Source organism: Lissotriton vulgaris, chromosome 3_1 (genome assembly GCF_964263255.1).
Source record: "Lissotriton vulgaris chromosome 3_1, aLisVul1.2, whole genome shotgun sequence".
Lineage (NCBI taxonomy): Eukaryota > Metazoa > Chordata > Amphibia > Caudata > Salamandridae > Lissotriton > Lissotriton vulgaris.
The window spans coordinates 2,000,076,655-2,000,091,854 of record NC_141689.1 but is presented as its reverse complement, the minus strand read 5'-3'; the positions used below and the strand labels follow the sequence as shown (position 1 = coordinate 2,000,091,854).

The 15,200-nt window shown below is 43.3% G+C and overlaps 1 protein-coding gene across 1 annotated transcript in view; it reads right to left on the bottom strand.

Annotated features, from left to right (window-relative positions):
• Window positions 1-14,588, bottom strand: part of TENM3 (teneurin transmembrane protein 3) — a 1,290,943-nt gene extending 1,276,355 nt beyond the window's left edge. Inside the window, exon 1 of the mRNA XM_086962461.1 lies at window positions 14,408-14,588. The gene's annotated coding sequence lies outside the window, so the exon portion shown is untranslated. The remainder of the gene's footprint in view (window positions 1-14,407) is intronic.
• Window positions 14,589-15,200: the final 612 nt, after the last annotated feature.

Here is a 15,200-nt window from a genome sequence, read left to right as displayed (position 1 = left end):
AGCTCATTTTTATTAATTTATGCCACCACCAATCGATTTAAAAGGAGCTTTTTGAAATTGGAAAAGTGCTTTATGAATCATAAAATGAATGAATGAAGAGGACGTCAAATGCAGCATTTGTTGATAAATATGCAGAACGTCTCTCTTCACAGTGGACGGTTTGTCATGTTTACATGAAATCAATAGACATGTGCATGAAGATAAAAAGACTTATGGGTAAATATCATGCGTCACTTAAGTATGTATAAAATACAGGGATAAATCTTCGGGGACATTTACCATAGTTGAATTTAAAAACAATGGTGTCGGCAGCTTTATAAATTCTTACTATCTGGATGAAGTTGTTTCAGAAAATATATTTGAATGACCAACAAGAGGAACAGCGTTTAAATTATTAATCAATTGCCTTAATGTATCCCTTCTATTAAAAACTACCTCTACTATGCAGACATAGTGGTAGATGCTCTCCGCATATGGTGGCAGAGTTATTATGGGGCAAAACAAGCAGTTCTTCATTAAGGAATCCAATTGCCACAGTTCTGTATACAGATTTGAGAGGCAGCAAAGTACTGCTGGTCAAGAGACTAATAACTTCATGATCACACTTCACACAGACTTAAGTAAACAAGAACTACAATATACTGAAGTATATGATATAGACATTACTCTCTCTATGTCATCTGGAGGAAGGAAGGTCAACTGGTGGTCCGAGCGTCAGAAATTGAGTCAGAACTTTACCGAACTTAGAGTCCATCTTTGCACTGATCCTGTGTTCTTTTTTAAGTCATCAATAATTTGCTCAATAGTACTGTCAATAAACAAAGTTATCAGCTCTGATACCTTAGATCTCAGTCTCATCACAATGATTTGATATCCACAAAATATTTCCATATAACCTATACATATTTTTTGGCATTTGTCCCACAGATTTTATGTTTTTTGTACATGAACTACTTCATAGAATGTTTGTGCCTAATCTCAAAAGCTGTGTGATGCTTAACCACATTAGAATATTTTGTCTACTATTTCTTTTCTTTTCTTTTTAACTCACTGCCTCTGATCGTGCAATCTCTCACCAGGCTTGAAACCCCCGCTGCTCCTACAGTGGTAAGGTACATTTTTCAGAGTTCTAAGTTTGTCTATTTAGAAGAATTCAATCAAGGATGGCAAAACACACACACACTCACCCATACATACACACACACAATTGTGTTCCTGGTTTTCATCTGAACATGGAGTAGACCGAATGGCATTATGTGTGACACTAGAGGTATGTCATACTGACTAATAAAAAGTTAACCTTAAATGTGGTAAATTGATATATTTGTGATCCTTATTCCTTGCAGTTTCAGAGCTGCTGATGCCCTGCATACTGGTGTGGTTTATTGAAATGTTTGATATAGTGTTAGCCTCATCTATGCATGCCACAAGGCTGTCAAGTAGGAAAAGAACAATGTCTAGACGTCAAATGACTTTGCTTACAAACAGGTTAGAAACTACAGAACAGTACTAATGAAGTCACACCAGGGCACTACAGGGATGGAGTTTTTCGATTAGTGGGCCATGAAAGTTCTTAATGATGTCACGTTGTATTGGCATGCCCATCTACTATCCCCCAATATACACCTAAATACAGCGTCGGATTGGTAACGCGGGCATTCGGGCAATGCCCGAGGGGCCGGTGTCCGAGGGCTGCTGTGGGCTGCTTTTTTGAGCAGTCTGGGGGGCTATTTGGGCGCTGTCTCTGTTCTTCTGATACAGTAACCCTGCCTAAATACCGAGGTCATATAAGAAATAGTAATTTCCCAACAAAATGTGTGCTATGCAAACAGCTGACCTTAGCCTGGTCCGAACAGCTTTCCAACCCAAATCACTGAGCTTTAACTCAATGAACAGAACCCCGGTGTATGAACCCCTTTATTCAGTCGCATCCATTGCATTTTCTGAAACAACTAGAAACCCTGGGATTAGTAGTTTCACTCGAGTCAAAACAGGCTCTGTTTTAACTGTTCTTTTTTGCTGGGGGTGTCTTCAGCCGGATGAGCTAATGTATCAAAATACAGCACAACAGTCAAGCACTGGCATAGACCAAGCAAACAGGAGATTAATTTGGAGTAGGTCTTGGAATTGGTCTTGGCTGTACGTGTTACAACTTTAACCTCCCTCCAGGAGTCTCAGAAATATGGCAGTCTTTGTTGCATCGGTACATCGGAAGAAAGGACACACACTGCAGTGGTATAACGCACAAACAAGTCCATTCAGAGACTTCTTTTTCCGACAGCACACCAGGACTGCAAGAAAAATATGTGTCCTAAACACTCATTTCCTACTAGAGAGTAGGCACCGTATTATTAACATAGCCTGCAATGGAAAGAAAACAAAATAAAAATAAAAAGTGCAGTAATGGGTCAGACATGCGTACACAAATGACAACACTACATTTTACCCTTACAAGCAGATCTGGAAGCAAAAAACAACGGAGCCAATTAAATGTCGGTTAGAGTGCACATAACATGCAGAGCCAGAAATGTCACGGGTAAAACAATGCGACATTCCTGTACTACTTGAATGCAAAACTATAAATCTAAACCCCTGTTTTGTAATCCCAGTCCCGTCAGATGCTGATATCAATTTGCCATAAAAGCAGATTCTTGAAATAATGATAAATATATATTTTTTATATAACGTGTTAAACTATACTTGTGATGGCTCAAAGTGCAGTAAATGAAACGTGTTAACATGGCCCATGTTATTGTTTCACTCAAAAAAGTACCAAAATAAAAAGAAATACTATTTGAGGAAGCTTTTTACTCTACTCTATAACCACAATGCTTCCATCTGTAGGAGTCTACATGCCCTCGATGGCGTATGCTTTACATCACATTACCATAATCTTTTTAATATCTTGAATAAAAAAGCAAATGTTATGTTCTTAAATTGTAGACACACAGAATACGAAGTCTGGGAAGCACGGAAGGTGCCCATCTTCAAATGACGCTCGCCTTACTTGGCCTCCATTTTACTCTTTATTTTTTTCTCCAATTGTTTTGGTGGCGAGTCACAATATTGACGTTTTAATATCAACCCACAATAACATTGCCTGTATATCCAGATGTCGATAGTAACAGTACATCTATAACTCCCTATACTTGCTTACATTGATGATGTAGTGGTAATCAATTTTGTGGAGTCGATATATGTGCAGGCCAATATTATTGACCTCAATATCCTGACATGCAACTATTGTGCCAGTCTCAGTCCTTTCTTTTCAGGTGTGCTCACTGGGTTTGCCTTTACTATCAGATTCATTCCTATGCCCTCCCCCAAACAAATAGTGACCTGAGTTTACATCAGAGCCTCTTTCCCAAGTTATTCCTTGCAAATACCTAGCTAATAGCTTGGAGGCTCACAGCCCACTTGGACCAAGAACTCCAATATGCAGATCACTAGAGCTGTAAGGGCTATAACATCCCACCAGGGTTTTTAATTAACCCCTCGACCCTCAAAACTTGAATGAGCTTTTGTTTGTGCCTCTTTAACTTGGCACCTCTATGTGTATTTTAGATGGGGCTGAAAATTTTTCGTTTTTAAATTGCTTTCTGAAAATTACTATTACAGTTCCACTGTTGTCTATATCATTATTTTTTAAAGAGTTTTGGGGGTGGAATTGTGTGTCAAATAACACCGAGATTATATACATTATCATGATTTTATGCAATTGTACAGAACTTCAGAAGCCCTCTTGGAAAGATATATTCTACAAAATGCATTTAAATTATCATAATACATATTTACCTCTTGTTCCAGGATTACTATGCTTTTTAAAATCATGTGCCCCGTGTACATATCTGGTTCTACTCTCATACACATGGTACTGCTTCATTTTTACGGCATTTGCCTGAAATCTCTAATTTGTTTTTAGACTTCTGCACCACTGGCCTAGCCTCCCAGCTATTTAGAGAGTTACACAAAGAATGAATGTGGACTTCCGCAGTGTGAAGTTCCACAAAGAATAGCCAACCACAGAGCAGGCTGTAGTTGCCAAAATTATCAAAAATGAATGGATTAAGAATGTTTTCATCAAAAAGAGGGGACTCAAAGTGCATTAAGGTCCATCATACATGCTCTCACACAATAGATACAGGAAAGGGAGTATGCAGTTCCTATCAGGATATGTGATTCTACTCAGGTTAGACAAGTTCTAAAGAGTCAGTATGGAGCGGGACTATCTAGGAACAAGTGCTCTCACACACCTATATAGGTGTCAAGCTTCATCATCAGGCTTTAGCTCCACTTCGGGTCAGCGCTGCAATGCCCAATGGGCACCCTCAATGGAAGATCTTTACAGGATGTCTTTTAATAAGTCGTCTGTGAAGGATAAGTTTGTGGGTCTGGGTGTAGATGGCTGCAGTCACTCTAAAGCCAGATCCTCTTATGTCTACACACTCCACACTTTAAAAGGAGAGAGCACAACACACTCCTAAACAACTCTGCGGCACAGCTGGAGAGCAATTCAGATGGTGTAAGAACTAGCTTTCAATCTGAAGGGATTTCTCAGCCCACCTCACTCGGATTCGTGACTAGATATATTAACTAAATATCTAATATCTAATATCTAATATCTAACTAATCAGGCTGCCCGTCTCATTCTTCATCTTCCTAAAACCTCTCACATCACTACGGCACTTAAGTCCCTTCACTGGCTCCGTGTCCCCAAGAGATCCCTCTTCAAATTGGGCTGCTTAGTTTTCCGGGCTCAGGTCCGTTCTGCCCCTTTGTTTATCAGTTCCCTCATTTCTTCTCACGCCCCTACCTGCACTCTTCGCTCCTCCACTCTCTCTCTTCTTCATGTCCCCGCTTTCACAAGTCCAGAACAGGTGGTACCAGATTTTCTGTTTTGGCCCCCCGTTTCTGGAACTGCCTTCCCCTGTCTATACGCTCTATCCCCATCTATTCCCATTTTCGTAAAGCCTTAAAAAACCTTCTTGTTCTCTCAGGCGTTCTCCTGTTAAATCCCATGGGCCTCCACTGTGACTTGTGGTCTAAGTCCCCAGCGCCAGGAAGCCGCTTGGCCACAGTGCGCTTTATTAAATACTTTTTTTCATTTCATTTCATTCATTTCATTTCATCAACCAATTCAGGCTGCACATAACATTATGTCTACACCAAGGAAGCAAAACGCACTGTGACCCATCACTTTTCAGCCCACCTGTGAACCATCGCTTTCCAGTCCGTCTCATAATCCACACCACCATTGCACCATCAATCACCTTGACACTCATTTGTCTCATTGGATTTTAATATATGAATGCATGTACTGTGCGCTGGCACATAACCTACCTACTCACAAATAAACAGTGAACAAATAAGCAAAATAAACATTCTGAATCTTTGAGCCCTGACAATGGCCTTGAATTCTACGCCACAGAAGAACCAACACATCTGTGATTCAGGGTTTTTGATGATATAAGTATCTAATTGTGTGCGGCTGTCAGCAGGCCCGTCTTCTGCAGCATGCCAGTACCATTGCACATTAAATCCACGGCACCATAATGATCATGATTTGTTAATGTAATACATCAAACAACAAACTCAAACACACTCCACTGCAGCAGGCCTGGTAGCTGGCAATTCACTTAGCACTCCATTTACGAAAAAGGCAGTGATGTAACTAACCGTGAAGTGTCTGGAGTTAAAATGTCTGTATTTCTGATACAACAAGGCAGTATTACGCTAAGCTCGGCAATGAGTGAACAACAACAGAATGATCAGCACTGAGCTACGTTAAATTTAGGAAGGACAAAACACTGGCGTAAAAGACCTATCCCATGTTCACTAAATGTTGCACTTTTATTTTAATTTTTTGGAGCAATCCACCTACTCGTAATTTTTAAGTGCACAAGTAAATTCCCTCTCAGCCCCTTCACTCCGTCTCTTTCTTCCAGCACTGCAGACAGATATCATTCACATTTGGTGCTTTAGAGTGCTTCCCGTTGTCCCCATAATGATTCTTTACCCTTGTTTCTCCTACCTCTCCTGGCACAGTTTGTAAAGGAAATGCAAATCACACTGTGCATCACCTTTTTGGAATTATGTTTTTATGAAAATCTAAAAATCCTAAAACGAGGATACATGTGGTCATATTATTCCCTTTGCTTTCTGATATTTACAATGAAATGTTATCACTATAAACCGATAGCACAAAGTATGCACTATAACTACAGGCTTGAAATAAAACCAACTACTATCCTAGAAATATCTAGTAGCTAGGATGAAACTGCAGAACCATTTGAAAGTATCTTATTATTGATAAATAGCGACCCCACAAAGATTGGTGTCTGATAAAAGTTGTGACAAATGACAATATGCAGACGCCCTGCTCCATAAAAACTACAAAACATAGAAACCGATGGAAGAAAATGGCTTGTTGCTTTAATGCATAAGATTATTCAGTCCTGGAAAACGTACAATTAATTAAATAAAAGTCCTTTAAAGGCACATACACTTTCATGCCTAGCATATGTAAGAGATATTCTCCAACATACCAAAGAAGTGGTGTCAGTCTAAGCAGTGGCTACCACACCAACCAATCATAAGTTTAAAAACTCCCAAGCATATATCAGTTCCATTTGACCGAAAAACCACTGGACTCCTGCTCAGAGCTTTAGATGGGGATTCGAAATGTACTCAAATCACTGGAACACAGTGGTATGCCCCATGCTTCAACTTGATAGAATATGCCCCCCCCAACCTCATCCCCCAGGTGATCTCTGGCTTCCAAGATGTAGAAGCTGCTGGGAGTCCATCCATGGTCCCTGGCTGTGGAGAACACTCAAACTAATTGTAAAAGCTGAAGTAAACTACAGGCACGGTGTTTAGAAATCGTCTGAAACAACTTTCCAAACTTACATATAATTCAACTTTCTGTGCAGAAAAGGGATCTTTACTTGAAATAATATAACAAGGCGCTACTACCCCTATCAATGACTCTTCACTCACAAGACTCTCGAGTAACCAAAATAAGACATGCTGCTCTTTATACAACCCTCAAATGAATTAACACAGTCCTTATGGTCAAAAAAGGGAATACGGAGGGACTGGTATCTCCAAGTCACAATTTCCCTGCATCCTTCACCTTTCGCTCAGTCTTACTACACAGTGAGAAAGCGTAGGTACACTGGCCGTGGAGAATGGGGCGATCATGTGCGGAGTTGATGCAGTGTTGCTCTCAAGCGGGTTTTCTAAATGTGTTTCTAGGTAATAATTCCTTGACGTCATCAGATGGTCAGTGTAAAGTCATACCTGGCCGCAGCATTGACTATTCCTCAATTTTGCAATGCATCTAGAGATTCAAACTTTTTAAGCAGCTATGTAAAAGTGGAAAGTCAGCCCCTGAGTAAGAGAGACTCATAACAGAACTGCACAACAGGAAGCTTCATTGGTTCATGCGCACACCTGCCACAAAGGGCAAGCCCTTTCCCTAGCTCTGTCCATGGACTCCTTCCAGTGCTGGGTGGTTTTAGACACGCCAAGACATATACTCTGATTTCTCCACTCCTTCCCGGCTGTTCAAACAGCACTCTTCGTTTCGCTCACTCCACTGTTCGACTGAACAGCGAGACGTGACTTGGAAGATTCTCACGGCTCAGGATTTTTTTCCCTTTTAAGCTGGGTGGTAGCTGGCAGCGGCGCCGGGATCATGCAGGGAAGAATAGGGCGCACCACACCGGCAGCCTTGCCTGCACATCAATCCAGGTATGGCATCCCGCTCCAGGCAGGAACAAACAAAGAAAAGGCACAAAGCAAAGGCACTGACATGGTGTGTGGAACTTGTCAACTGAAACTGTGAAGGATTTTTGAGGGGGGGAAAAAACAGCAATGCAAAGGGATCTTTAACAAAAGCATTTTTAATATAAAAGGTGATAAACATTGTGAACATAAAATGTTTCCCTTGCAGATAGCAACGACCAAATTTAGGGTCAATCAATGCGCCTGAATGAAGCACTTAATATTCTATTACACCGGACAAGTTATTCAAAAATGCATTCTGAATATAAAACAATTTTCTAAAGTATAGTTTGGTGTCACTTTATTCTGAATAAACACTCCGAGTGTTAGCTTACAATGCAAATGTGTCACAGTGAGGTAAAGTGACTGGTCCAGGATCACACAATTTGGTCAAGTGGTGAAGCAGTGCTTAGAATGCTAACTACCCACTTGCACAGTCGACAAAACAAGCCAGCCGCTAGACCACATCCCCCGCTTCTCCTTCAATAAGAACTAGTAAGCACATAATAATGATTAGAGCAGAGTGTCCTGCCTTTGGCACATGTGTAAGGCTGTAGATATTGTATATGAAGAATGAATGAAATGTCATGAATAAAATGCCCTCGATGTTGAAACCATACACACACATTAGACGTCAAAACAGCCCAGGCACATTAAAGCAACACTTTGGTTAAGTTTGGATATACAATAATTTCCTTTCCTGGATCATGTATGTGAGGTAGGGTCAAGAGAGGATATAACACTTCAGGCAGCATCTAAGTAAAGAGCTTGTGCGGAAGCTCCACTACCTGCCTTATCCACCTTAGACCTCATCTGGTGAGCATCCGCTCAAGTGCCCACTTCTCAAAATCCAAGAGATCGCAAGATTGGGTTATAGCGAGATCTGTTCACCATCACCAGTTAAATCCGTACATTTCAAAGTCTGACTCTTGAATTAATTTTCCTCAAACCCTATTCTGGTCAGGTTTTCAGTATTTTGGGAAAAGTGAACTCCGACATTGGAGCTAGACTGAAGCCTAAATGCACGGAAGACCTTTCAGGGGGAATACACCAATGATCGTTTGTGACTTCACTCAGAAACCATACATGCATAACACACCACGCGAAAAGATTTAACACGCCGGCTGAGCGAACCGTACAGCTGGATAAATATATTCCCGCCACACGATGTGCAGGGAATTAGCTGACGGGGTTTTGCAGAGAAATCACTCTGCCATGGCTAGCAGGTTCCTTCATTTGTCACACCCTACCGGAACCTTGGCTCGGCAGACCTAAAAAGAGCTCCCTTGCACGAAGCAGGTGTTTATGCAACGCGTGCGCCATGTGTGAGCCTCTGCTGCCAACAGGCTAGATAAATGAAGAGTGACCCATGCCATTGTTATTGCATTTCAGAAACAACATTCAGCTATGTGCTGCATCCAGCCTCATCGGAAAGCCATTAATTAGGACACACTAATTAAGGTACTCATGGTGGTGTATTATTTTACAATTAGGCATGTATTGATGAGGTGTTCTTGTACATCGATGGAATGTATTAAGTGGTACTACTACTTGGTTTGTGTTTTACGGTTAATATTTTACATCAATATTTCTACTGTTGAGACAAAGCACCGAGTGAAATATGCTTAGGTGTAGAAAAACTCTGTAGTTAGTAGAGGGAACAATGTTCTTCGTCGTGCTTTCAAACATACTGCAGAATGATCTGAGCAACAAACACTAAGATTTTAACTGTTGACTTCTCCATTCTAAAAGTTAATCAAATCTTGCATGCAAATTTCAAGCAAATTATTTATTAGTGTATGAAACAAAGGCTAAAATCTGTGTTAAATGAACAGCTCATGTGCACTCACCTTTCAGTTCTTAAAGTCAAATGTGTTCTGACCCAGAACCTTCTGTACTCACCTAAGGCGCGCCACCTTTGCCATGCCGAACTGCAGGCCACCGGTACCAAGACTAAAAATAGTGCCAAAGCAGCAAATGGGACTTGGTTTTGCTAGCGTCTCTCAGATTCAAAAGCTCAGCCAGCACTTCAAGACCGCAGAGATCCCACCTCCACCTTCATATGATGCGTGAAGCCACCAAGGTCTATGACGGCCAGCCCCACGTATCTGGCAAACATCTACGGATCTCCCCTTTATAATGGAAAAGGGTTGACATACATATGCTGATGACACCAAATTTACTCTCTCTGCCTAGGAGATCCTAAACAAAGAAATAACAATGGAGCACGGGTAGAAGCGCAGCTAATCACACCCTAATACTTGTAAGTAACCATCACAAAGGTGAACCAAAACATCTCCACCGCGCTCCAACCACAGGAAGCACTTCAAGAGAAATGGAGTAGATGTCGTTCATATCTATGAGAATTGTCTTTTGTTGCAACTTCCTACTTAATGATCTGGATGATCTATGATATGACTTCGAGTGGCTGTTGATGGTATCGGCATATTTCAATCAAGCCTGTATGTTACTACAACAGAAATAATATAGGGGAACTGACTAGGCTGGCACTCGCCGAAAAGGTGCTTCGACACCTCATCAGGGGTAGTAAGCGCTATATAATTACAATACAATACAATATACTTCACAGAGGTCTAAGAAAAAGGTGCATTAAAAAGCCCCCTAAAATACAAAATTCTGCATGCGGCCATTCCTACACAAAACATGCTTACCCTTTAGTCCATGTTGATTTAATGTTGTGCGTCCAATAAAACCACCAACTCAACACAAATGTATTTTAAGTGCACACAGAAACAACCATACAAAGCAGGTCAATCAGTGAGAATACATTACTCTCTCTTCGTAATATTCAACTGTTTACCATAACATGTTCACGTAGCAATGCACACATTTTGGGGCTGAGATAGAACTAGCAGGCACCACAAACGAGGAAAGAGCAACACTTTCACCTGAGCCTGTTTCTCCAGCTTCCCTGAGTGCCCTCTCATTTACAACCATACTTATCAGCAGCGTTTAGTTTCAGAGCGCGTGGCTACCCAAGAGTTGTAGCCTTCTGTATATCGCTCCGTAGTACATTGGGATGAATATGATGGTAGAGCTCGTTTTTCTGGGACTCTTTCCATTGTGTGGACAAAAGGGCTAGTTTGGACCCGATATTGATGCCCTAATACAATAAATTTGAGTCAGGTGTTTAATGAATGAGATATTGAGATACATAATCAATGGCACAATCTTCAGCCAAGACTAGCATCGCGCTGGGGTCCTAAAGACCGCTTGGAGAAAGCAACAGCTAAGCAGACTGACTTGCACTGAAAGAGACCGCACATAAACTCCACCGAGCCTAGTTGCAGCAGCAGAGTAAATGCTCTTTATCTACCTTCCTTCTCCGTGCATGGGATTGGGGTACTTGCATGGAAAGCAGGTTGAAATGTCATGCAGTAGGATTAAGGGTTCTCGCCTAGCGACTTAGCTGTAAACATAGTGATGCCTGTAAGCGATTTCTCAGTATAATCAGCCATCTTTGGAGGTGGGCAGAGTGCAGAACCATGTCTGACATCAGAAGGCGATGCATGGTGCCCCAGCAAACACATACGAAAGACGAGTGGCAGAAAACACTTTACTGCACTACATGGCATGCACATTAATGCTTCTGCTGCTAGCCACTGCAACATCTAAAGCCAACAGCAGTAAAAACATAAAGAGCAGGATTTTGGTGAGACTCGATGTAGCGGGCAACAGGCAAGATTTTCTTTCTTTAGCCCATTGCTTCTTACTACTTCCAACATGCTATCGGCACTTAGAAGCTCAATAAAGTGGATAAGTGACTGGGAAGTGAGAGGCCAGCTTCAGCGGGCACGGCTACAGAAAGTCAAGTGCCGCACCCACCAGGGTACAGAGGGCTACTACAGAACTCGGCTCAGCGGTGACGGTCAGACATTTCATGCACATGCACTTAAAGCATAGAAAGTCATGTATTAATGTATTTATCTATCTGGCGCAAGAAGAAAATGTACTTGAAAACTGATTTTGTCTTGTTTTACTTATAGACAAAATGAGAAGCTGGTTTCTCTGAAAAAAGGTTAAAAAAAACAAACCTGCAGTCATTCCAATCCTTTTGTGAAAGTGAAACCAGCCACAAAACTTGAATTTTACAGCGCAGAGCGAATCTGTGAACAAAATTGAAAGGGCTGGCAGCATGCTCACTGGCCCCGTGCAATCATCTCAACGCCACAGATTCTATGTATCAGAAAAAGAGGTCAAGAAGAGGTCAGGAGCGCGAGCTGCCTGCACCCTGTAGCACCTCAAACCATGCCAAGCCTGCCTAATGTTCCAGTGCCAAACAGCCTGAAAATGTGGGGCAAATGTTGGCAGAATTGTGGGCACCTGCTACCATCCTGGAGGTCTTCGGAGTAGCACTGGTAGCAGGGTTCACTTTTTAATTGAAGCTTTTTTGTTTGAAATGCCTTCCAATTATTATTGGCAACTTCTGATGTTTACTGGATACAAAATTCTCCGAAATAAGTGTCTTGGCAGAATCTGACTGAAAGGCCTCTTAAAGGAAAGAACGCCATCAAAGTCGGAAAAAGTTGAGAGCTAAGAAGTTTTAGTGGCTCGGATAAATGCAGTAGAGGGTAAAATAAATCTAGCACCCAATGCCAAGCTGCCAGGCGTCCCTCTCCTGCCATACAACACGACAGAAGGTCACCAGGCACAATAAAATAGCAACAATCAAACCCCGGAAACAATGAGCAGAGCGCAAACTGTGATCGTAGTGCCCTGCGACTGGCTGCGCACTACAAACATACACATCATCACACTATTCACCGTCCCCGCAGCACAACTCGTGTGCACACGGATGTGCTGCTTTGTGTCACATTTACTGCTTCGTGCAACTGGGCCCATGTGTGTTCCATAAAAATACACACCAGGTACAACAGGCGGGGAGATCACCCAGTCTCCTGTATAGTTAGCAATTTAAGATACTCGAAGGAGTCACAAAGGTTCCCAAAAGAATGCATCAAGTTCACAAAAAGTCGTAAAACTTAAAGAACGTCATAATGAACTCGTCTTTCAAGAAAGATTTACCCCAAATAGATTAATCACTACGGGCAGCTATTTATAATGGGGGGGGGGGGGGGGGGGGGGGGGAAGCATGAACCGGTGTGCAAATTTGTCAGACGTATTTCAGCACCTCGAAATTTAAATACACAGTTCTAGTGCATATTTGTCAAAGGTGGGGGGGTCTCCGACTGCATATTAAAAGGCTGGTTGCAATAATCCCAAACTTAAATATATACTATGAAATATTATGCAATGGGCTGAGTGTGTTTCCGAGTGTGTGTAAGAGAGGGAAATATAGATTTGGATGACCAAAAATGGCAGGTGCAACGCTACTTTTGTTGTTTTCGGGTCTATAAAATAAAGAACTCTTTTGAGACAATTTTCCTTAAGATGTTCTCTTGCGGAATTAAGAGGAAACACTATGGTTATAGGCGACAGGAACACACAGCCAGTTATCTGGGTAGTTGCATTTTATCCTGTGTGATGGCAACGGAAAGAGTGCAGGATAAGTGGAGATGCTTAGACGTACGCCACAAGAAACCCGTTCAAAAATAGATCCGACGTTGCTGCACTGACACGTAAAGCTTTATAATGTTTGTGTTTAAAAGGGTATCTACAAAAAGTTACATAATTTATCTGAAAGTCTGTATAGTGCTTCATTTTGAGTTTTCCACGTACCCAATGTATTTGGTAGATACGATCTCGGACATCAAACTTAAGGAAGCGGAACGATGAAAACTTGCTGCCGAGCTGGGGCTCCAGGTGATGGTAAAGTTTGAGATACTTTGAATAAAATGCACGCGGGAGACGCTCTTTGAGTGACCCAACGCCTGTGCTCTAGCGGCAGCGGCCGGGAAGCACGGGCAGTGACCCGGGAGGATGCTGGGGAGAGACACTGGGATGTTGTCCGTCCACCTGCTGCAGCATCACGAGCAAGCAGGAAGCAATGGTTGGCTGGACAGGGATCTTCGCCTCAGCTGCACCCGTGAGGGGGAGGCACAGGGTTGAGCAGGAGGGCAGAGGGCTTAGTTCGGGTCTGGATCTCACTTGGACAACCCGGCTCGCCGCTGCCAGCTCGACGGGGACCCGCTAGACTCGCAGATGCAGTACCAAGACCCGTCTTCCATCACGGGAGTGCGGGCATTAAACGTGCCCTCCAGTGAAGGGTAGCAGGGCTAGTGGGCACTGCGGTGAAAGACTCGACTTTGCAACATGTTCGTATTAAGGGTCGGGAGACTTTTACAGCTCGCGTGCGCACGTGCATGTTCCAGGGAGAGAGTGTGGTATATAACACGCAAGGAAATTGTAAAGCGCCTCGACACCCGTTAGGTTTCTACACCACGCTACATAAGACAGTGTAAATAAATAGAGACACGTGTGTGTGTGTGAAGGTTATAGTCTGTACAAGTTACTGTAACCCCGGGATGAACTACTCTGGGTTTAAAAGGGGGCAGGTTGACCAGGGGCAAACTCATTTCCATGCAGCTGGAAGTCAGGTGATCTCCACCCCCTTGAAACAAGTGACCCTCGGCGCCAGTGTGCACGTCCCAGGCACGATCAATGAAGGAAGCAGAACAGATGACAAATCAGCACCCACCTGCTCAGCTGTGGCTCCCCATAAGACTGGCTGCATGGCTGGGGCGTCCTGGTGCTGTACGCCTTGATCCAGTGCAGTGCAATATCCTGGCGAGCCGGGCCGCATCCTCCCGCCACCTGTGCGTGCTGGGCTTGGGGCTTTGCGGGCAGGACAGCTCCGTGTCTTCGCCTCGCACGGCGGCAGTGTTGGAGCAGCAGCACTCTCAGCAGCCCGCGCGCTCGCGCACACGGGGGAGGAGCACACCGCGCGCGCACGAGCCCGTTCCGCCTCCTGCTCCGTGCAGCGGCGGCGCGTGACAGGGAGGGTGCCTCCGCTGGTTCAGTCGTGCTCCGTGCGCCGGGGGATGCCGCCTCATCTCGGGGAGAGTGGGGGACGCGTAGTAACATAATGTCGGGGGCAGCGGAGAGGCTGGGCGATATCCGTGCAGTTCAATCAGGGGAACAGGAGGGCAGTGAGTAGAAACAGCCTAAATGCTTTGTTTTTTCCGAACACAACCGACAGCCGGGTTCGGTCCCAGCCATCGTGGGTTTCATTCAACCTTGGACGCGTCTCCCGGATGAACCTTCAGTGCCCATGTCTCTTCAACCTAGACAATCAAAGGAGACTTGGCCGGCTCCGGTTACACACCTGCTGCACTCCATGTCATCATACCCACAGTATATCCAGTGTGGGTTTTCGTGTAATAACTAGATGCATTCTGGGTTTTGTAGTCTTGGGTTTGCTTCTATTGACCTAATTACACAAACGCACGAGACAACGATTTCTAGGGGAAAAGCCCAGGCATGGATAACAT